Here is a 22,374-nt window from a genome sequence, read left to right as displayed (position 1 = left end):
CTTTGTTTTTTACATTTTTATAGGGTTGGAAATTGAAGCTCAGAGAAAAAGTTAAGCAACTTTCCCCAACATCACATCAGCTAATTAGTAAGGACACCATACTTATATTGAAGTTTGTCTATCAAGGTCCATATTTTATGCCCTATGTTGTGTTACTACATTAATATTATTAAAGCTGTACAGGACAAGAGAAGAGAAAGAAGATGTTCAGGCAATCTTTGAGACTTTCTTAACCCACCTTTCACTCCAGAGAAAACTTAATTACTATTGATAAAAACAACACATATCTCAGCTCCCACAATGGTAACATCTTGTAACATCTACAAGGACCTAGCATTTGATCCCCTTTTATAAGAATCCCTGAAGACACATTAAGACACATGGGGCCAAAATTCATTTTTTCTTGAAGACTACCAGCCCCTATAAAGGAGAGTCAACTGTGTAAGTGGTGAGAACACAAACCCAGTTGCCTCTTACTGCTCTCTCCGCCAGTCTTTACAGAGTCAAGTCCCAGACTTGTTAAAGAGATGACTCAACTCTTTATGGAAAGAATGCCAAAACCAACTGTACAAAAGATTTCTTTCTTTACCTCCTTAATTCCTAAGGACCTTATAGTTCCTTAACGTAATGTAAACAATTATGAGCTTCCAGGTTTGGCTGACACTTGAGTAATAATGAAGGGGAACACTACTCAGGTCTTTCTCAGAGGTAGATTTCAAGGGAATCCAATCAAATTGATTGATAGAAGAGTCCGTTTTACTTGGTAGAATAAGAAAAACATGTTTCATTGATCTTCAAACTGCAGTTTTGCACTGCTATGCCCTCTTTGCCAAATTCTTCTATCTCCCTAGCTTGGTAGATCCAAGAGGTGCTTGCCTGTGATCTTCTATTTGCCTTTTCCTCTCACATACAAGCAATTCCCTTACTCTGTCCATGTCAAGAGGCTGACCAAAGCTTCCTGTGAGGATTAGTACTGTAACTGAGAAATAACGTACACCATGAAGTCCAAGTGATGATTTACACAAATAAATAAAATTTTATCCACTTTAAATATAATAGAAAATATTGTCTTCAATCTAATTTTAAGAAACTAGCATGTTCTTGAAAGAGATCCAACTGTTTTGTATTTCAGTTTTTAAAGTACTATTAATTACATATTTATACACAGAGTCTCAGGACTCAGAAAACCAAAGACACACTAAAAAATTTCACTCTGTGCTTTGTTTTATGTGACATGACGCTGAACTTGCCAATAAGGAAACACTTTCATAGTCTCCTTGATTTGCTGATGAATTTTCTGATTTGCTATCAAACAGAAAATGAACAAGTCTTCAGAACAGGTACAATACCCCTTCAAAAGCACAAAATACAAAGCTTAGAGCAACATAATGGGACAAATCTGGAGGATTTAATCCTTCTTAGGTATGGATACAGGCTAAGAAAACACATGACACTCAGGCTATTGCTTTCTAATTGTTCTTCCAACAATAACAGATATTACTAATCAATCACATTACGCTTTACTGCAGCTAGAGATCCCCATAAAATACTTCTCAAACATACCAGCCACCAAAACCTACTTGAGTTGGCACACAACTATTTGTCATCCTACACTTTGCAGAATTAATGGGTACTGTTTTGCTTCAGGTTTCTTATGTGGGGAAAAAAATTACAATAATTCAAATACACAATACTTCTGGCATGAAAAGAAGTTCTGTCTTTGATACTTCATCCAAACAAAATGAAACAAAACAAAACTCTATTTTTTTGACGGATCAGAAGACTGCTGCAGAACATGTATGCTATGTATAGCTAACTGTGAGACTAGAGGCATGGGGAAAGCTTCAAGCCTCAAACATGTACATATGAGCACAAATAATTCAACTGTGTGGATTCGGATCAGAATGGTACATGTTGGAACTTTTACTTTTCTCGCTAATTTGAAAAGCAGAAATATGAAATCTGTCCAAAATGCTATCAATACAAGAATGACTTCATACAATAAACTTCACTTTTTAATAGAACGTAACATCTATGATAAATCACAAATGAAAACAAATAAACTAATGTGTGCTTTTTGATATAGCTAATGTTCTTAGAACAAAATGTCCTTTTTGGCATGAGGCTCAAAATTTGTTGTGTTCTCATTGGTCTTGAGAGTGACAGTGCTACTTTATAAAACTGTAACCATCACAAAACAAGTGGTGGGAGCTTGAAACATAGGATTTTTTAAAAATAAGCCAGAAATTACTAAAAACACATTGTGACAAATATGAATATTGCAAGTTGATATTAAACTCAATGTTTTATTTGGTAAAATAAAAATACAATTTATGAAAAAAATCAAACCACAATATTGAGAAAGTAACTCTATTTAGAAATCAATATAAGAAGTTGTTACAACTGCTACCATTTATAATGTCTAATATTCTTTTTCTCATTGACTTTCAAATCACATATACTTAGTATATATTCAACATATGCTCAAATTATATATGCCATGTGTATTCAAATTATGTGTTCGGATATATATTTTTTCTCAAAGGGCTGTGTACTAGCAAAAAAATTAGTTTTGGAAGAAAAAAATAGGATAGTTTCAGAAAGTAAGCAAAATCACACACTTTTAACACTTACATCTGAAAGAGAATACTAGTTATCTGACCTTTTGTAGCATGTAAAATTATTTAAAAATTCCCCCAAAACAGCTTTCTCAAGAATATGGACACCATCAGTTTGCTTTAATTTTAGCAAAGATTCTTTTTTTTTTCAAAGCAAAGATTCTATACGGTTCACATATCTACCGTAGAATGATAAAAGCATGTTCACTGTTCCTTAAAAGCATATTTGAAATAATTTTAATAAAATACTGCTTAATAGCTCACTCAAGTCTTCCTAAGTAAACACTCAACACTCAAGCCTTCATTTCATCAAAATCAGAGGCTCCACATATCTGGGAAGCTCAGACAGAGCTCTTAGGTTCTCCCAGCTGCTGCTATCGCAGGGCAAAGACACTTTCAAAGACAACTCATTGTCTGGCACAGATCCTGCCTGCTAGATTGAAAGCACTTCCCTGTAACCGTGTCTCATCCTGGCATTAGCACCCTCCTTCACAAAGCGCCTTGGTTTCACCCCTGAGGACTGGTTCTTTCTCACACGTGGTGAAATCTGACTCTCTAGGTCTCTGCCGCAGCTTCACACAGACTCGTGCTTGAAGAGTGACATGGTTTTCCTTCCTTCTACAGGGTGCTATCTTCAGAAGGATTAACGCTACAAATTTAGACAAGAACACCTTTGCAAGTTGCACTATCTAAATTTCTTTTGCACTCATTTAGCTTGGGGATTTTGAGAAGTAAATTTTTCCTCTTAATTTGTTTTAGTGGTTGCCATCTTCAATCAGAGAGACTGGGACAAAAAAAATGAAAGGAAAAATTTGCTTCTCAAAATCCGCAAAGCTAGATGAATGTTGAAAAAAATCTAAGTGATTGAACTTCCAAACCATTTTTTTTGTAAGTTTGTAGACTTTATGCTTCTGAAGATATTTAAACTTAAAACTTTACCACTACTTTTGGGACACCCTAGATCTCCCATAACCTGGAGAATTTCTTATGGGTTCCAAATTATTATTCCCTTCAAACTAATCTATGTGCTATGGCGAGCCTACAGTTGGTCTTTTTTTAAATTTAAAATGAATGTTTCTCTAAAAGTGTCTTTTTCAAGATTTTGAGACAGTCTCAGAACACTGTCTTCTGAAATTGAGTGAGAAGTTAAAATTCTTACTATCATTAACCTGCAGTTCAGGTAATTTTGACATACATAAATGCTATATGGACATTTTACTTGTTCAGGGGTCTGAATTAGAGAATATAATCTCAGATAATCTCTTTCTCTCAGGTGAGAGAAAAGTAGCCAAACTTCATCAAATGTGTATTTTGATCTTTTTTTTAAACATGGATCAATATATATAAAGAGATATATTCATTCTTTAGAACAGCGGTTTTCAGGATTCCTTTTTTTAAAAACCGTAATCCCAGCCAGAATTCCATTTTGTAATCATGACCCAGTGCATACATACAAAATTGTGTGTGTGTGTGTGTTTGCATTTTTTTATGAAACCCACGTTTCCAAAACATGTGATATACTCTAATACTTCCTAGTGTAGTCTTTTTTACTTAAAATTTTTGTAGTTTGTGACTCATATGTTCATTCAAGACCCACTAATATGCTGAAAGCCAAGTTTGAAAAACAATAAATTAGGTATACTGGGGTTAATCAATACACACCAGGGTTACCGCATTAACTCTTTTATACTTTTGGATCCTGCACCTTTTTAGGTAATGAGAAGTAGAAGATGAATAAGAGACAAAAACATGTCTCCAACTCCAAAGCACACAGGAAACCCTGGGGATCCTGTTGAAATGCAGATTCAGGTTTGGCAGGTTTGGGGTGGAGCCAAGATGCTGCCTGTGTAACCAGCTCCAGGTGGTGTGGATGCGCTGCTCTAGAGGCAGCACATTCCCAGAACTGAGGGTGCAGAAGTCAGTACAACGGGACTGAGAGGATCAGAAGTAACTACATGGGACACACCACCCCCTCACAGCTAAGGCTGCCAGAACAAGAGCCTCCATTGGTGCTGAGGATACCCCAAGCATTTCCACAGGATGCATACAGTCCATGCAAGGTGGTGGAACAAGGCGACATCCCTCTGCAGCTCTCCCAGTGACATCAGAATCTTTATAATCCTCTCCCCTGTGAATATTATTCTTTTTGGTTTCTCCATAACCAATTCCCAGACAGAAAAGCAGCAGCAGTGCAACCCTGTTCTTCATTGCTTGAAAGCCCCTTTGAAAGGGGTTGCCTAAAAATGTGGACAACTGTTCAATGAGGTAAAGCAGGAAAAGCAGGAGAGATTCTGGCAAACAAGAGTGTGAAAGACTCATTAACATTTCATTTCAGGAACTTGTTAAACTGTGAAACCCGCTTGTCCAGGTGGACTGTACTCACAAAATACTTCTGAATGGAACAGAAATCAATCCTATGGTTCAAAGCAGAATGTCGTAATTCTAAACCATATAGTTAGACTTCCCAAATTAGGAAAGACTGTGCCAGTAACTTGCAACTGTTCCTAGTACAATACTGGCTTTCTGTGCTTCCAGCTTTCAGAATTTAGGATATACATGTATTGATAAAATAAAAATCTCTGAGCATTTTGTGCATCTATCAGAAGGGACCAGGGAATATGTTGTTCCCCACTGTACCCAAGTATATACCTGGCACATATTTGGTGCTAGACAAATATTTGATGAATGAATGGATCGACATAATTTTTAAAATAGCATGTAACATCTTACTAATGTATTTTATTCACTGATTTGCCACTAGTGTTTGCTTTATTGAATTGAGCAAGAACTTTTACAAAGAAGGCAGAAATGAAAAGTGGCATCTTCCAAATTGCAATTGTCCACAATGCAAATAGGGAGAAGAGAAAGGGGAGGAAAAAAGACAGACAGACCATAGTGATTCTTAATTCCTGGCTAGAGTAGGGCAGGGGAAGGTGGAGTAGTAGGTATATGAAAGTCAACTGAGGAAAATATTCACATTTCCCAGATTTTGGAATGCCTCTCCTGACCCTTAGGACTAGGATTACAATAAATGGGTAATTATAATTGATGAGGATCCTGGGGGAGGGTGGGATTAAGATTTGGAACTAAGGTCCAAGGCAGTGGTTTTCAAGGGGAACAGTTATGCCTCCCAGGGGACACTTGGCAATGTGTGGAGAAATTTTTGATTGTCACAATTGAAGAGTGGAGTGCTAATGGCCATGAGTGGGTAGAGGTCAAGGATGTGGCTAGACATACTATCATACACAGGACAGCTCCCTAAATAAATGAATTATCTGCCCCAAACTGTCAATCATACACAGGTTGAGAAACCCTGCTGGGGGGGTGGGTAAAAAAGCATGGTACAGACAGGATCAAAAGCTGTCAGGAGACAGAATGTACTCACTAGGACCACTAGGTTAATGCAGGTGAAGAGTAACGTCTTAGAATGAAGACCGTGTGAGAGAGAGATGATGGGGCTGAGCAAGAGTGGGGAAATCTGTGCCTCCTGTTTCAATGGATCCTTCTCTTGTCAATCTTAGACTAAATGCTGGTGGGGTCAGCCCCACTGCATCAGCTAAGGGCAGTTTGTATCTCTTGAGAACCAAGCAGAAGTCCAAAGGAAACCAGCAATCCTAGGGTGGAAATGGAGATAGAGGCTGCCCTGTAAGGTAATATGCCAATGACTAGAAAGGCTTAAGCGTAGTAGAGGCCCCTGGTGCCCTGACCCTATGTCCATGGGCACCACATCAGGGCCTACCAGCTTGTCTTCTGACTGCCAAAAACTGCATTCTTTTGCCAGGAGGTGTGCTCGTGGCCGCCCAAGTGGCAGTCCTGAAAAACCAGGGAATCAATTGCCTCTGGAGGCAGTCCTCAACTAAAGTCTGACAGGTTTTGATGAATAAAGACTCTCATTTGCATCGTGGTGAGGTATCTTTGAGACACATGTTCCACGGTGTCTCCCAGAGTTCACCAACGTGACTAAGCTTCAGGTGCCCACAGTGGTAACTGGTTTGATAATGCCATCTTATTGGCTATTCTCCCTGTTCTGGCTGACTTACCCATCTGCCACTGGTGTTTTCTTGATCTTTCCCCTAATATAATTTGTACATGAATTTCCATCTCAGGGTCTGCTTTTGGGGACAGTACTCTTATGGCAAGTCTTTTGAAGGAATATTCTGCTGGCAGACACTTGAGACTCAGGTTCCTCTGATGGAAGAGCTCTGAGTCTTCTGTTTTAGAGGGACTGATTTTTTCATCCTTAAGGTCCTGAGCACAGAATCACTGGGGTCCTCTGAGTCCCATTTCTTTCAGACCATCAGAAACACAGCTCTAGGCACATTCCTTTCTCTCCCATTGAGAGAATAAACAAAACCATGTCTTTTGCTTAAGGATAGCAGGAAATGCAAACATAATCCCTATTAGTTTCAAATGTCCCTCCAGTCAAACTTCTGCAAGAACTCCACTAAGTAGCAACACTTGACTCTGAGAAGAGGTCTTACTCTAGAGCTGGGAAGAGGCAAAGATGAAGAGCAACCACTGTCATGGTTCAAATAAAACTTTAATGAATTACCGGTGGGGATTTACAACCACAAAATAGCAAAAATGAAAAAGTTATTTCAAAACACTGCTAAACAAAGAAGAAAAATGAATTGTAAACCCATTCAGGGCAAAGTTGAATGATTTATCTTCCATGTAATGAGAACTCTGAGACACTAAAATCTTAAAAAGTTCACACAAAACCTAGGTGTTGTGAAAGATGCCATGGCAGCAATATGTCCAAGGGTCATGTCTCAGAATGTTGTCTCTGCAGAAACTTGAACCCATTGCCTAAGGAAATCTTTGTTGTTACAAAAGTTGAGGAATCAGGCCACCAAGCTTGGGGTCTATATAGAATAAGCCATTCTTAAGGACGTTTCTTTACAAATCCTTAGAAGCCACTCTTCTTGGATTGTGGGTTTTTGTTGGGTTTCATCTTTGCAGAGAGCATCTACTTTCTTGTCAACTTAGTTGAGGAGATGGGAAGATCTTCTATCTCAGTTCTTATGTGTGGATAGCTTTTTTCTTTTCTTTTTTTAAGGGAAAAGAACAGCAGAGCTTTTTCCTGCCGGACAACCTATTCCCTTATTTATAATGCAGGACAGCAGGGCCTTGTAAGTGTATATTCTGGTTCATCTGAGGACACACGGTTGTTCATTTTAAAATTAGATTCATCCTGATTATATGAAAACAGCCTACGTGTAGTTGGTCACAACAGCAGGAAAGCATTACTCAGCACCTACTTTCTGGGCCTACTTTTTAGATTCCACTAAACTTGTTCAACACATAGTCCCTGCCCTCTTGGATCTTGAAATCTAGCAAAGAAATATCTATTTCATTGACCAATATGGGGTTTGGACAGTGGACAGTGAGAAAATATATATAGTAAGTGACTAATCATGTAATATTACCTTGGACAAGGGGGTGAGAAAATCTGTCATTGAAATGGCATGTTTCAGCCGGGCAGAACAAGAGAGAATTTGAATCTCAATCACACAATCAGGGCAGGAAGCTGGGTTAAAACTGAAGCAGGGAAAAACAGATGATAGATTTTTAAGTGAAGAAGTATGATTGTGGAGAGTAGAAAAGTATCAGAATAAGAGAGGAGAGCAGCAGCTATGAAAAAAAGGAAGTGAGGTAGTCAGCTTATACATCATATTCACTACAAGCAGGAGATTCAAATTTGTGTTCAAGAGGCTGGAGTCCTGTGTAGGTAACTGAACATCTATAATTTTCCTCAAAAACTGAGGGTTCACTAACTTCAACGATTGACCATAGAACATACCTCTTGAGATTGAAAATGCTAGGTGATCTATAAAAAGGAGACCGTTACTAATAAACGCATCATAAAACTGAATAAGGAATAATTAATGATGCAAAGTGATTACAGAAATTCACTGGGTTGACTCCTGGGTTTCTTTGATTTCCTGCCTTTTGGATAATAATGCTCTAGAACTTCAGGATACAGGTTTACTGAACCCATTGCTTTTACAATTTTTGCAATAATAAAATGATAACAAAAATTGTTTCCCATGTTCTGAGCACTCATCAAGTACTATGTACTGGTTAAGCAGTTAATAATCATGATCTCACATGATCTCTTCCACAGTGCTGTGGTATAAGCACAGATGGGGTGACTGAAGTTCAAAGCAGTTAAGTAGCTTGCAGGAGAGATCATAAGCTAGAAAGGGGTGAAGCCAGATAACCAACTCAACACCTGTATGGATGTCCAGCACCCCACATCCTGATCCCTCTCGCCAATACGTCAGCTCAGCTCTCAACAAATCCAGGACTCAGAACCCCCAGCTTTCCCCTCGCCACAACCCACTTGGCCAATAAGGGGAGTGGAGGGCAGGGAGAGTTTCTCCTCCCTACCTGTGACAGGATTTTAAAATAAAACATTCATTACTGGCACCCACACTGTGAGTTACCCTGAGCGCCAGAGACCCCAGTGATGGGCTAGTAACAAGTTAGAGATTATTCAGAGAATTATCTCTTCCCTATTTAGGAATATCAAGAATTAATGAGCTGAATTCTGTACCTGAGAGGCATTTATCAGGATTAATTTCTTACTTTTGCAAAATTTAATTTTCAAAAGCATTGCAAAATATTTCATAAAAATAGGCTTGTAGAGTCAAATACAACCCTACCTCGGCTAATTTAAAGGGATACAGTTACTTCTTTTTCTTTTACATGTCCTCAGCATGATACTTCTTATCATTGGTGGGCCTTATTTCTTAATAAGTTAAAATGCATGTGTGCTTTGCATTTCCTTACTTCTTAGAATAAGACATTTTAATAATAATTAAATAATAAGGTTTATAAAAAGGTAAAATATGCAGTTAGAAGGAAAAGGCTTCTTTGTTCCTTTCACTTACCTCACTTTTATTATTCATGCCCCTCTTACATTTCCTTCACAGGAGGCACTTCTATAGAACATGCTGAATATTTGATAAAGCATGTTTATAATTTGGGAAGAAAACAAGCAAACACCCTTTTTGGCTAAAAAAGAAAAGGCTCCCCATTGTAGTAAGCAATGATAAGGAGGATAAATACTAGGAAAATTGGTATTTTTAGTCAAGATATTATGTAATGAGTCATTTATTTAAACAGTTTGAGGTTCTGTAAAATGATTCCAGGAAAATGGCTTCAGTACCTCTGTCAACACATCAAGAATCAGCTCTGGCCTCTGCTCACTGATATCTTTACTCTAAATTTTAGTTTCCTTTAAAAAAGCAGCACTCTAATAATGTGCCAGTAATATCAGGATTGATTGGCAAGCTCCCAACACTATGTGCATATTATGATTCACATAAATCTATCAAGGAAATAAAATGATGGTCAAAGACTAAAAGGAAAAATCAGGTCCAGCAAGATTAAAGATGACCCCATATGAGTAAGAAGGAAGGAAAGAGAATTAGGTCAGATGGGAGGGTGGTACTGCACCAAAACACAGAAATGGGTTACCTCACGGCTGTCAAGATGTTTTCATCACTTGTCAATGCCTCCAAAAGTAACAAGACAGTAATGTGATGAAGGCCACATGAAAATTTTAAAAAATAGAATAGCACAGTATGGAAAAGACAGCTCTCTGACCCCCAAATAGTTCTTGTTCCCCTTTACCCAGTATAGAGTCATCACTGGAAAGCTGCTGTGAAGTTGGGACTGTGATTCCCATCCCAGTCCATTTAGGTGGGGACATGCAATTTGGAAGCAGAGCAAAATGGTTTTGTGTCACTTTCAAACCAAGGTAGTTAGAAGCCAGTGTGCTTCTCCACTCTCTCATTCCCTCCCAACGGTCTGATACAGTGAAGACATGTTCTTGGCAGCCATGAGCAGAAGATGGAGAAGCATAAGACCCAAGGCACTGGGACTCCCTAGAATGGCTATGGAGCATAGCCACCAATCAATCAGGAAGAGCAGTTTTTAATTTCACATGAGTGAAAAATAAACAGTTTTAGCCACTGCACATTTATTTCAAAATGTATTCCTAACCTATATAAGTGGCAGAAAAAAATTTCTCAATCACTTGAAATAAGCATATAATTTATTTTTCCATGGAATTTGGTAAAATACATTTTTAAGGCTAAAGTCATATTGCCCAATTATAGCAGCTACTAGCCAACAAGTGGCTACTGAGCACCTGAAATGGGACTAGTCAAAGTAGAAATGTGTTGCAAGTGTAAAATACATACTAGAAGATTTAGTACAAAAAAGTAAAAGATCTCATTAATATTTTATGTTGATTACAAGTTAATAATACTTTTAATATATTGGGTGAAATAAAATATATTGTTGAAATAGAATTCACTGGTTGCTTTTTATATATTTATAATGTGGCTACAATAAAATTTCAAACTACATATGTGGCTTACATTATATTTCTATTGTATTCCTGCTGGCCTAGCAGGGTTTAGCAAAACTATAACCCACCTTCTGTTTTCGTAAATACAGTTTTTGCTACACAGCCATGACCATTTACTCACATACCGTCTATGGCTGCTTTCACACTACAACAGCAGAGCTGAGTAGTCTCAGTGCAGACTATATGTCCTGAAAAGCTGAAAATACTAAATGGCCTATTATAGAGAATGCTTGCCAATCTCTGCACTAAGGATGACTGTGAAATTATCTAATTTATCTAGATAAATTTTACTGTTTTATGACTAAGGAAATTAAAACTCAAATAAGTCAAAACACTTGTCCAAAATGTTTTTATTCTCTATTTGGTAGTCTTTCCATAATTTCTTAGCCATTCATTCATTCATGTTCTCCATCTATCTCTAATTTTGATCATTAAAGAAATAAAATCCCTATCAGTCAGAAAATCGATACTTAATACTAAATAATGAATCTGAATGCAACAGTGTCAATGATAATTCAATGTAGTTGTGTAGAAGTATGCTTCTGTGTGACTGGGAACTGTAGATATATGTATATAATAGCAGAGAAACCCCTGAGTAATATTCAGCTATGAATAGGCTGTGAGATGGTCTTAAAATTAAGCTTTATTTGAAAACATTCTAAAGAGAATCTATCATGTAATCTGCTTTCAAATTAAACTTGAAATTCCCCCAAATGTAGAGCCATCTTGCTAAAAATATTCATTATTGGAATTAACTTAGAAAAATTTTGTCACATATTGGAAAAAGTGAAATCTGTTCCCAAAGACATCACAGCAACATATAACCGCCTCGGTTCCGAAAGCCTTCATTTCTCAGTGGATTATTCCAAGAGTCTCTAACTGGACTCATCATTTCCAGTCTCTCTCTCATTTAAGACATCCCAAAGAACTCTTCTAAAATAAAAATCTGAATTGCTAAACATTCTTTAGTCTCTTCATGCTACTAAGACAAAGTCTATCTTTCTTACTGTGACCAGAAAAGTCTTTACCATGTGTCTCCTGCCTGTTTCAACAGTCTCATTTATTGTCCATTGAACATCAATCAGATCTGGATCCCTGCAGTTTCCCAAAGGTTTCATGCTTTTTAGCCCACTTCATACATTGGTTTATGGTGTTCTGCCTAGAACTCACCCTACTCCCAATTCTTTCTGGGTTTCTATAATATATTGTACTCACACCATTACAGAACTTATCAAGATTTTAATTGCCTGTTTAAGTATTAATTCTACCATCACTATATTAACTAATATTTAGGAACACTTAACTATGGGTCAAATGCTACATGACTCCATTTAATAAGGAAACTGCAAAAAAGCCAAGTGAGGGGATCCCTGGGGGGCTCAATGGTTTAGCCCCTGCCTTTGGCCCAGGGCATGATCAAGTCCCATATAGGACTCCCTGCATGGAGCCTGTTTCTTCCTCTGCCTGTGTCTCTGCCTCTCACTCTTTCTCTCTCTCTCTCTCTCTCTCTCTCTCTCTCTCTCTCTCTGTGTCTCTCATGAATAAATAAATAAAATCTTAAAAAAAAAAAAAAGAAGCCAGGTAAAGCCAGGCTATGATTCCACACCTTGCCACTCCACAGCCCTGGTGGAGTGGGAAGGAACTCTACACCAGTGGTTTGCAGGAAGGGTGAATTTGCCTCCCACAAGACATTTAGCAATATCTGGAGACATTTTTGATTGCTGCAAATGGAGTGTGTGTGTGTGGGGGGAGCTACTGATATCTAGTGGGTAGAGCCCAGTGATACTACTAAACAGCCAACAACACACAGGGCAGCCCTCTATAGCAAAGAATTACCTGGTCCCAAACGCCAATGGTTGAGGTGGAGAAACACTGTTATACACTAAATTCTGTAGATTGCCGCAGGAGTCTCTGAGCATTTTCTACAGCAAAGATTTTTAAATGTTGACCATGGTGTCTTTGCACCTACCAGAGTTCGGCACCCAGCAGATGTCCAATGCATATGTGATGGATGGATTGATGGATGATAAGTAGTGGGACAGAGGTACAGATGAAGAGATGGAAAGATGGAGGAATGAAAGTATGGACAGTTTCCAGGATAGAAAAAATAAATTTACTCATTTTAAGGCTTGGTTTTGGTGGTAACCTCAATAAAGATAAATCCAAACACATATTCTTAATTAACAGCAAATGAATGCATATAGAGTACATTGCAGAGGATGCCTTTCCCTGTTTATGAAGCTATAGTGTGTGAGAGCAAACTAATAAGCCAAATGCCTAGACGTTTATTTTTTTATTTTTTTGAGAAGCCTCAATGGAAGAAGATGTTTTCAAATCCCTTCCAACTATCACACTACATGATAAATTGATATGTTCATTATCTACAAAGGTCATAATTGAAATGGTTTTTAAGAAGATTTTTCTGTGCAAGGTTTCCCTGGTTCCTTTTTTTAAATTAAAGGACCAATAATATAAGGATATACCACCTTATACATCCCCTATTGTAGCTACAATTCAGATCCAGACACATTATTCTAGATCTCTAGATGCTGGGGAATTGGAATAGAAATTACAGTGAGGCTTAAGTGAAAATTCAAAAAAGTAAACAAAAACACATATGGCAGAAATAAAACATTCTCTGGTTCATGTAAAATTAATATATCTAAATATCAGAAACGAAGTCAAGAAAAGATACATTTTATGATTATAATATTTAAAAAGTAACAGCAATTTAGCATGATTTATTTTTGCATCACTGCAAAAACATTTCAACAGTGGTAACATGAATCAGTGTTGAATACAAACTGATAGACTTTTTCGGTGAAAAAGCAACAAGGTTCTGCTGTGGGGAGTGATACTGCTCCTAGGAGTTATCACTCATTATCAAACATACTCATTAAAACAAATGAGACTAATTTTAAGCGTAATGCTATGAACTGTTCTTCACAACCTCTTGCACTGAACTTAAGCCATCTGAGTTTTTATGCGCGCGCACACACACACACACAAACACACAGAATACAGTGATCAAATAGGTTTTGTTATTTGCTCTCCTTCTTGGAATTCATAATGCACCCTCGCATAAACATAATCTCTGAAAAATTCTCACATTAAGTTGTTAAACTCAGGATCTCCCAAACATAATTGACCATAGAGTAACATAAGTGAATAGTTAAATGTGTAAAACATAAAATAAGAGGACGATCTGCCAAAATATTCAGGAGTAGGGAGAAGGACTTAAAGTGATGACAGGGTTTTTAGCATGGGACCTCAGTCTGGCTATGGCATTTCTCACCATGACCTGGAAGCTGAGCATGGGAACCACAATCGAAGCCAGAGACAAGCACTGCCTTTTTTACTACATATAAGAACACGACACACACACTTGTCACAGAGGCAGATTCTGCAAGCACGGACACGCAAGTTGCTGTCACATTTATGCATATGAAAGAGAAATACGAAAAAGTTGACCCAAACCCAGGAATGTCATAATCACTATTATTAATCGTTATTTTTTTGAGCACCTATTCTGTGCAAGCTTTGTTGAAATCTGAGAAAAGAGTCTTTTTTTTTTTTTTTTTTTTTTTTTTTTTTAGAAAACAGAGTCTTAAGGGAAAAGTGTATCTGAACCCTCTCGAGAACCACTGAATAATGTGCATCACAAATCAGAATATTCAATGGGTTCCTGAATGTCATGGTCATGCATCATGCCACTAAAATCATGACTATCTTCTCTACTCTTTTCATCATAAACACTCCCAAAGCCTCCAGATGAGTCACAGCAGTGTATTTCCCAAAGCAAGAAGACATACCTGCTGTCAAGTTGCATTCCTTTGTCCAAGCTTTTACTTTAATCAGCTTATCACTCATGACTTTCTGAATCAAGCCACAAAAGAGAAACTATTATGCCTGTTATGGGATTAGGAAGTTGAATGAGGAATTTAGTTTGGATCAATCCTGTCTCAGTTGTTATATGTTACTCTCACTTAGCAGACACACCTGTATAAGCATTTTATTTCACATACAGTTAACACTGTTGTATACACATTACATGTTATAATATGTATTATTATGTGTTATATGCATATATGTATATGTATATGTTAGAGTATCTGACTATCATAAAGGAAAGGCTACAGTGAGATTCTGGGGACACAAAGTCAAGGTTCCTGGGTCTTAATTCCAGACTCTCCTAACTTGCCATTTGGAAGAGATACCTAAGTTCACAGCAGAGCTCAGTTTCTCACTCAATAAAAATAGTACTGCACAAGAACAGCTGCCAGCACATAAAGTTTCCAAAGTCCCTTGAAATTAGGACAGTATGGACCAAACAACATGAGCACCATTCTAGCTGTCAGTTGGCCAGACTGCTGAGAGAAGCATAGGAAATACATTATTTGTGACTCAGTGATTTGGGTACTTACCCCTCCCCAACTTACTTAAACATCATAATTGACTAACAAATTTGGGAAGTTAAGGTGAAGAGTGAACATCCTTCATAAGAGACTCACTGACCTAAATATATTCAATCCAGCACCACTTGGATACCAAGAAGATCCTGGCTGAATCCCACTGCAATTTATACGAATACACATAGGCTACAGAAACCACAAAACAATCACCTCCTCAGATGAAAATAACTTTATTTCATCTAGGGGACCATATGAGGGAGCCCAACAGGCATATCTATTCCATCACGGTGGAGATCATTTCATAATCCCTTTCTATTAATATATAAATATTTTCTAGGCTGCACACTGAGCTGCAAAATGACTAGTGGAACCAGGCACATAGTAGGTACACAAATTTTAGTAGACCAAATGAGAAACCAAATCAAATAACCAAAATGACTTCAAAAAAGCAAGGAGTTAATTTTCCATCCATCGCTCAACCAGTTCAAAAACTAGAACAAGCCCTTGTAGCTGTGATATAGACATCTGATGCAATCCAGGCAGCAAATATTCACTTTGGGCAAAACTAAATCAAAAGATGACAATACCAATATCAGAAGAGAAAGAGAAACACTACCCCTTTCCCTCTCCCATTCAGTCTTCGAACAAGTGTTTCCCTGTGCCCATGTGTCCAAGTCTTTGCTAGGTGCTGGGGAGTCAGGCAGGAATAAACCCACAGTCCTTCATCACAGTTTAGAGAGGGAAGCAAAATGTAAACAAAAATTCAACTGCCCTGAAGGGTGATAAGAGCTATATAGACTAAAGCAAAGGGTCAAGACCACCTGTTCGGAGAATTTATGGCCATAGGGTCATTTTCAAGTACCTGGCTGTTCTGTCCTCTCAGATTGCTCTAGTCAAAAGCCTGGCTGAGACACTGGATATTTGAGAAAGTCGGCCTAAAGAACATGTTAACCATTCATTCCTCTAGGTTTTCTGAGCTCTATTTTTGCACTGGGGACAATCGCCAGAATCTCCACTGCTGAACCACAGCAGCTCAGGCTCCCAAAGACAAACACCTACTGGGTTCCTTTTCATCATTATGCCTTCTGCATTTTTTATTCTCATAAAAGATGACCAAAAAAAGAACTTCATTTTCTGTAGAATTGAAGTTCAAGTATTGGCCTTTACATGATTTGATATTTCACAGAAGTATATACTAGTTGCCAGACACCATAGTAAGCCTTCTACAATGTGATGTATCCTTACATACCTGCCATCTTCAGACCTTCTTTTTTTTTTTTTTTTTTTTTCCTGTTAACTTGGCCACTGAGAAGCTCAGAGCTAAAGTAAATACTCCAAGGCAATAAGCATTTAGGATTTCAGTTTATCTTTACTCCTATATAAGATATTGATCTTCCTTCCCTTACCATTTTCACCAATCTCATCATTTTGTGGGATTTTTACTATGTATTTATGCAGACACATTCTGAAAGTCTATACTCTACAAACAAAAACAAATTACTATAATCACCCATTGTAATTTCCTTTTTATCTCAATTGTCAAAAGAGTTTCCAAGAATAGCTAATTTGGAGATGATCCTTTGGGTATCACACCTTGGTCACTTGAAAACTCAGATAATGTAATACTTCCCACAATCATCTGGTTCAGAATCTGTTTATGAAAGTGTGATGAAAAGAGGCAAAGGGGAAAGGCTGAATGACTTAATTTACCATACAGGATAGCCGCCAGGTTATTTCTAAATCTACCCCCCAAAGGCCCTTACAATCTTGTATTATTCCCTCACAGTCCTATTTTGCCCCGTTCCCAGCTGCTACTTTTGTAGACCAGCTACACCACCACACACCCTTGGTCCCCTTAGGGCTGCCAAGGCCAGAGGCTATGCCAGAACCTGCTGAGTGAGAAGTCACTGCTATCATCCAGTGATGTCTGTTCCCTGGAATTTCACTCTTAGCACTGACAATGCCTCTGGAACTCATAAAGATTCTGCTGATACCCAGGGAGCTGAAGGTCAATGTCTTCAGGGAATCAAGGTAATGTGTAAGACAAACTACTGCTGAGGACTTCTGTGTACTCAGAGGCAAATGCCCCCAGGAAGAACTCACAGAAATAACTCTCAGCATTGTCCTATATAGAACGGGACTAGCTTTCATCTAAAAAAAAGGGGGGGGCGGGGGGAGACAGAGATAAAAATTGAACCATGTACACATAGCACACACACAGACACATTGGGTCTTGGTATGATCTTGCTATACCCAGTTGGTACCCACTTCGGATGCTTAGGTATTTTTAGGAACACAATGTTTGAGCACAACCGTTCATTTATTTAACAAAGATCTCTCCAGTTCCAACTGTGTGCCAAGCATTGAGTAAGATGTTGGAGAATCAAGAGTTAAAGAGTCAGTCAAGCCTTTTTCTCATGGACTCTATACTCTAGACAGGGGAGACAGGTATTCAACAAGTACTAACTGAAATGGCAATTCAGATTGCAAATAAGACCAAGGAAGGAAAAAAAAAGAAGAAAGAAAGAAACTAAAAACAGTGTAATGGTTCTGAGAAGGAATGAAGGGGACTGTCTTTGCTCATGAGCTCATGGAAGGGCTTTTTAAGAAGGTGACACATCATCTTACACTAGAATGACAAAAAGGAGCTAAAGAAACCAGTCATCTTTACTCGGATTTCCATCAAAAAGATGAGCTTACTAAAAAAAAAAATCCAAAAACAAACTTGCAATCCCATTTGTGGCTTTACACATGCCATGCTTCAAACAACTGCAAAAATCCTAGGAAGGGAAAAGAATCCACAACCTTCTCTTCTCTTAAGGACATTTTAAGAAATCACCTCTTCTCAAAAATGTTAGATTAAAAAGAAGTTCTTAATTCATCATGATGGCAAAATAAAGAATCTGAAAGGGGAGAAATGGAATGTTTATTCCTCTTGTAAAGTCAGTTACTCCATAAAAACAATATTCCAATATTAATAACATTATGCCTTTGCATTATAATCCCAACAGGAATTGCTTCATTAAAAAAATAGTTATATGGCTATATTTAGTAGCACTTCTCTCACTCACTAAATAAGAAAAGCAAATCATATCTACTACCAGATGGTCCCACTTCCAATATATATAAAACTTTGAAATTTATCAAAAATAAGATTTTGATAGTGTCAGTTTAACATACACAAATAATAAATTGTTGTTCATCAATGCTCTCCCGTACAGTACCCCAAACAAATCACTTACTATTAAATCTCTGTTAGACTCAGTTAAAACCTTTAGCCAACCAGCATGAAAACTTCTAAAAACATCCGCTGCTCAAAATGCTTTTCATCAAAATACTTTCTCTTTAATGTTTCCTAGTCTTTGACTTGTTTCAGAATAAGAAAGGTAAGCAGAAGTGAATTAGAGAGCAGATCAGTCTCCGTGAATTTTCATAATGAATCATGGAATATTTTAACTAAAATGCAATTTTTATCACTTTGTAATCTAGTGCATGCTACATACTATTACAATGTCAATAAGGACGCTAAACTAAAATCAAGCCAAATAACGTAAAGATATTGCTCGATAGGTCTCATGATCCAGTACATTTACCATTAGAAAAAACTGCTATGTTCTGACATTAATATGCTGTCCAAGGAGTGCTTAATTTTCTGAACTTCAAAACTGGTCTTTAAAACTGCATCTCACTGGCACCTGAGACCAATAACAGGCTAAGAGGAAGACTTGGTTTCAAATTTATTTACTGACGATGAGGCACAGCGTTTGAATCTTCACAAATTCTAAATGTGCGTGGAGAGGGGAAGGTGGAGGAGAGTCTGAACTTGTTTGCACAGGTAAACTCTTTTCTCTTTCTTCGACTTTAGTTTATGAATTGTTAAGCTTCTAGACCCTTTCTGTAAAATTTCCTAATTTGGAAAATGATAATTTAACCTTTAATAAGTCCAAAAAAAAAAAAAAAACACATTCCATACTCTCCCCCTTCCTCCCCCACCCCCGGCCCCCCTACAAATCGGAAGGCTTAAGAATTAGCACTAATAATAATCCTACATGGTCATTGGGAAATCCTCCTCCAAAATGACAACCTCAGCTAAGAAGGACGCGATCCATTAGGGGTAAAAAAGACAAAAAAACACAAAAAAAAACAAAAAAACAACTCCCCCCGTTTCGCCGTCCTCCGAGGGGGGTGGGGGTGGGGGGGGGGCGGGGGCGGGCACAGCTGGCACAACTCCTGGTTACCGCGACCGACTCGGGGCGACTCCGAGGAAGATGCTGCGTCAAAAGAAGAGCAGGCGAAGCGGCGCGACCCGGGAGGCTGGCGAAATCGCCGCCGAGTCCCGGGGGGGGGGGGGGGGCAAGTCGCCAGGCACCGGCAGCAGCGCACGCCAACATTCGGGATTATTCTCCTTTCCAAACCCCGGAGTTCCGGAGCAGGAGAAAAAAAACGGGGGGACGCGGGGACCCACAGTCCCTTTAAACCGCCTCCCGCTCCCCCCCACCCCGTGTCTGCCAACCTTTTCCGAACCCCCGTGTCACAGAACTTCCTCATCATGGAAACTTCCACTCGGTTCTGCGCTGAGGATGCCAAACTCCATTCCACAAGGAGCCTGTCAACAGCGGGGCTTGGGGGCTCGAGGAGCAGAGCCGCTGCGATTGGAGGGGGCCCCCCGCCCCCCTGCTCGCCGCCGCCCACGCGGGGGCTCCCCGGCTGCCGCCGCGCGGGGCGCGGCACGAGGGGCACGAGGGGCACGAGGGGCACGAGGGGCACGTCCCCGGCCCCGGGTGCAGGGAGCGCCGCGGCTGGCACCCCGCGCCCGCGCCCACGCCCGGCCGCCCGCGCGCCCCGCTCCGCCGCCCGCGCCGCTCGCCTTCCGCGGCGCCCCCGCCCCCGCCCCCGCCCGCGCCCGCGCCCGCGCCCGCCCCGGCCCGCACGCCCCCGCCTCCGCGCAGTCCTCCCGCCGCATTACCGGTGCCCTCGAGGCGGCTGGGCGGAGCGCCCCTGCCCGGGGAAGGCAGCCTGCGGGCGCTCGCCCCGAGCCCGGGAACAGGAGGTCTCCTTGCCAGGCGCACTCACATTATTCATGCAAAGTTAATCCCCGCCGCGTCACGGCCGCCCGCCCGGGGATGTGCGCCTTCCTCGGCCGAGCCCCGCAGTCTCCACCCTCCTCCGCCCCCTCCTCCCGGCGGCGGGGTCCCGGGGAGCGCCGGCGACGGGACGTCGCGCGAGTCCTGCGAAATGTCAACTCCTCGGGCGAGAGAGGCGGCCGCCGCCAGGGCCGCCCGGCCCTCCCCGGCCGCTCCACTTTTATAGGCGCAGGAAGCGACTGCGGTCCGGGCCGCGAGTCCCCGCCTCTCCGGCCCCCCGCGCGCCCGGCCCGCCCCGGCCCGCTCCCCGGCCGCTGCCTTACTCCGGGCCCGGGCGCCGGCTCCGCGCCGCGTCTGCGAACCGGTGACCTGGTTTCCCCCGCGCCCCTCGCGGCGGTCCTACCCGCGCGGCGGCGGCGGCGGCGGCCAAGAGCAAGCCAACCCCGCTCCGCCAGGGGCGCAGCGAGGAAATGGCCTCCAGCCGCTCGCCCCGCCGGCCCCGACGCCCCTCGCCCCTCGCCCGGCTCCCCGCAGGCGCCCGGGAGCGCCCGCCCCCCGCGCTCGCCGACCCCTGCCCGCGGCCCACGCGCGCACCGCCCCGGGCCGGCCGCCCCCGCACCTGCTCCCGGGTTCGGGCGCGCCCTCCCCTCCCAGCCCGGGAGCCCTGGCCAGGGCGGCCGCGCGTCCACCCACCCGGCGGCGTGCGCACCGCGGCTCGGGCTCGGGCGTCATTCCTCTGGGAGGCGGAAAGGAAGAAATGGGGGACGAGTGACAGGCAGGCGGGGGACCTTCCAGGAGCTCGGGCTCTGCCTGGGGCAGGACCGGCGCGGCCCCTGCCACTGCGCTCCTCCCTCCTTCTCCAAACCACTTGTGGCGCGTGTCGGGCAGACTGAGCGCTCTGGCTCCTCCTGGGGCCTCCCACGGGCCGGGCCGTCTGGAGTTCCCTTACCGTCACCCGCCAGCCCCGCCCCCGCCCCCACCCGCCCCCGCACCCCCCGTGGTGGCTTGGAAAATACCTGGCTTGCTTTTGCGGGAGACACCCCTCCGCACAGTTACGCACATCCTGGGAGATGTGTGCAGAGTTGAGACACTCCACAGGTTCCAGAAGGGCTGCCCTATTAATTTGTCTTTGCCCTGGACGTGTACAAATAAAACCCGGAAGACGAATATAATTTAAGCTCTTGAGGAGTTCTGCCCCGGGCCGATATGAATCTCTAAGATGCCCACCCCGCCCCCGCCCCCGCCCCCGCCCCCACCCGCACCCCCACCCCACGTCTTGAAAGCCAAGGGTTCAGGTTGAGAGAAAATGAAGCAGGCAGCTGCATTCTGCGCTAGAAGAATGCTTGTAAAAATACTGAGTACCCAGAGAGCTAAAATGCAGTCGGTACGAAGCTGTAATTGCAACAAAACTATTTGACGACAGAGTACAGTTATTCTCTTATAGATGCGATTAAAACAATGTCTACTTCATCGTTCAATATCCACATTTTTTGGCACAGCAATGTGACAGAGCTGTGACGATTTGGATACTCAACCGTCTGAGCAATGTATAGATGATTTATTGGAGCGTTTTCCAAATTTCCAGCCGGTGACGTGTGATTTATTCCAGTTTCTTGGGAGCATCCCACGGAAAGGGGCGAGGAGCCACCGTCCCGGCTGACAGCATTAACAACCACAACTTTCAGGAATTCGGAAACTGACGCCTGCGCCTGGATACAGAGTGTTTCAGGTGCTTCAAGAAGTAGTCGCAGACCCCAGGGTTCCCGGGCCAGAGGGAGGGGCCTCCCGCTCAGACTCCACCGACCTTAAAATCCCATGGCTTCTCGGCATGAATCCGTGCTTTATTTTTCACTCGTAGGGAGGCTATACTATATAGG

The 22,374-nt window shown here is 41.5% G+C and overlaps 1 protein-coding gene across 11 annotated transcripts in view; it reads right to left on the bottom strand.

The window, feature by feature from the left end:
* The window catches only part of THRB (thyroid hormone receptor beta), a 371,451-nt gene extending 349,804 nt beyond the window's left edge, over window positions 1–21,647 (bottom strand). For 3 of the 11 annotated variants that reach the window (XM_038570693.1, XM_038570705.1, XM_038570699.1), the window contains exon 1: window positions 21,191–21,417. The gene's annotated coding sequence lies outside the window, so the exon portion shown is untranslated. Of the gene's footprint in view, window positions 1–19,926; window positions 20,043–20,379; window positions 20,691–21,190; window positions 21,418–21,513 lie in introns of those variants that run through there. The other 8 variants (XM_038570695.1, XM_038570702.1, XM_038570696.1 and 5 more) reach the window with 7 other exon arrangements.
* Window positions 21,648–22,374: the final 727 nt, after the last annotated feature.

The sequence above is a fragment of the Canis lupus genome, chromosome 23 (genome assembly GCF_011100685.1).
Source record: "Canis lupus familiaris isolate Mischka breed German Shepherd chromosome 23, alternate assembly UU_Cfam_GSD_1.0, whole genome shotgun sequence".
Taxonomy (NCBI): domain Eukaryota; kingdom Metazoa; phylum Chordata; class Mammalia; order Carnivora; family Canidae; genus Canis; species Canis lupus.
Note: the sequence above shows the minus strand (reverse complement) of the source record. Positions and strands in the feature narration are given on the sequence as shown.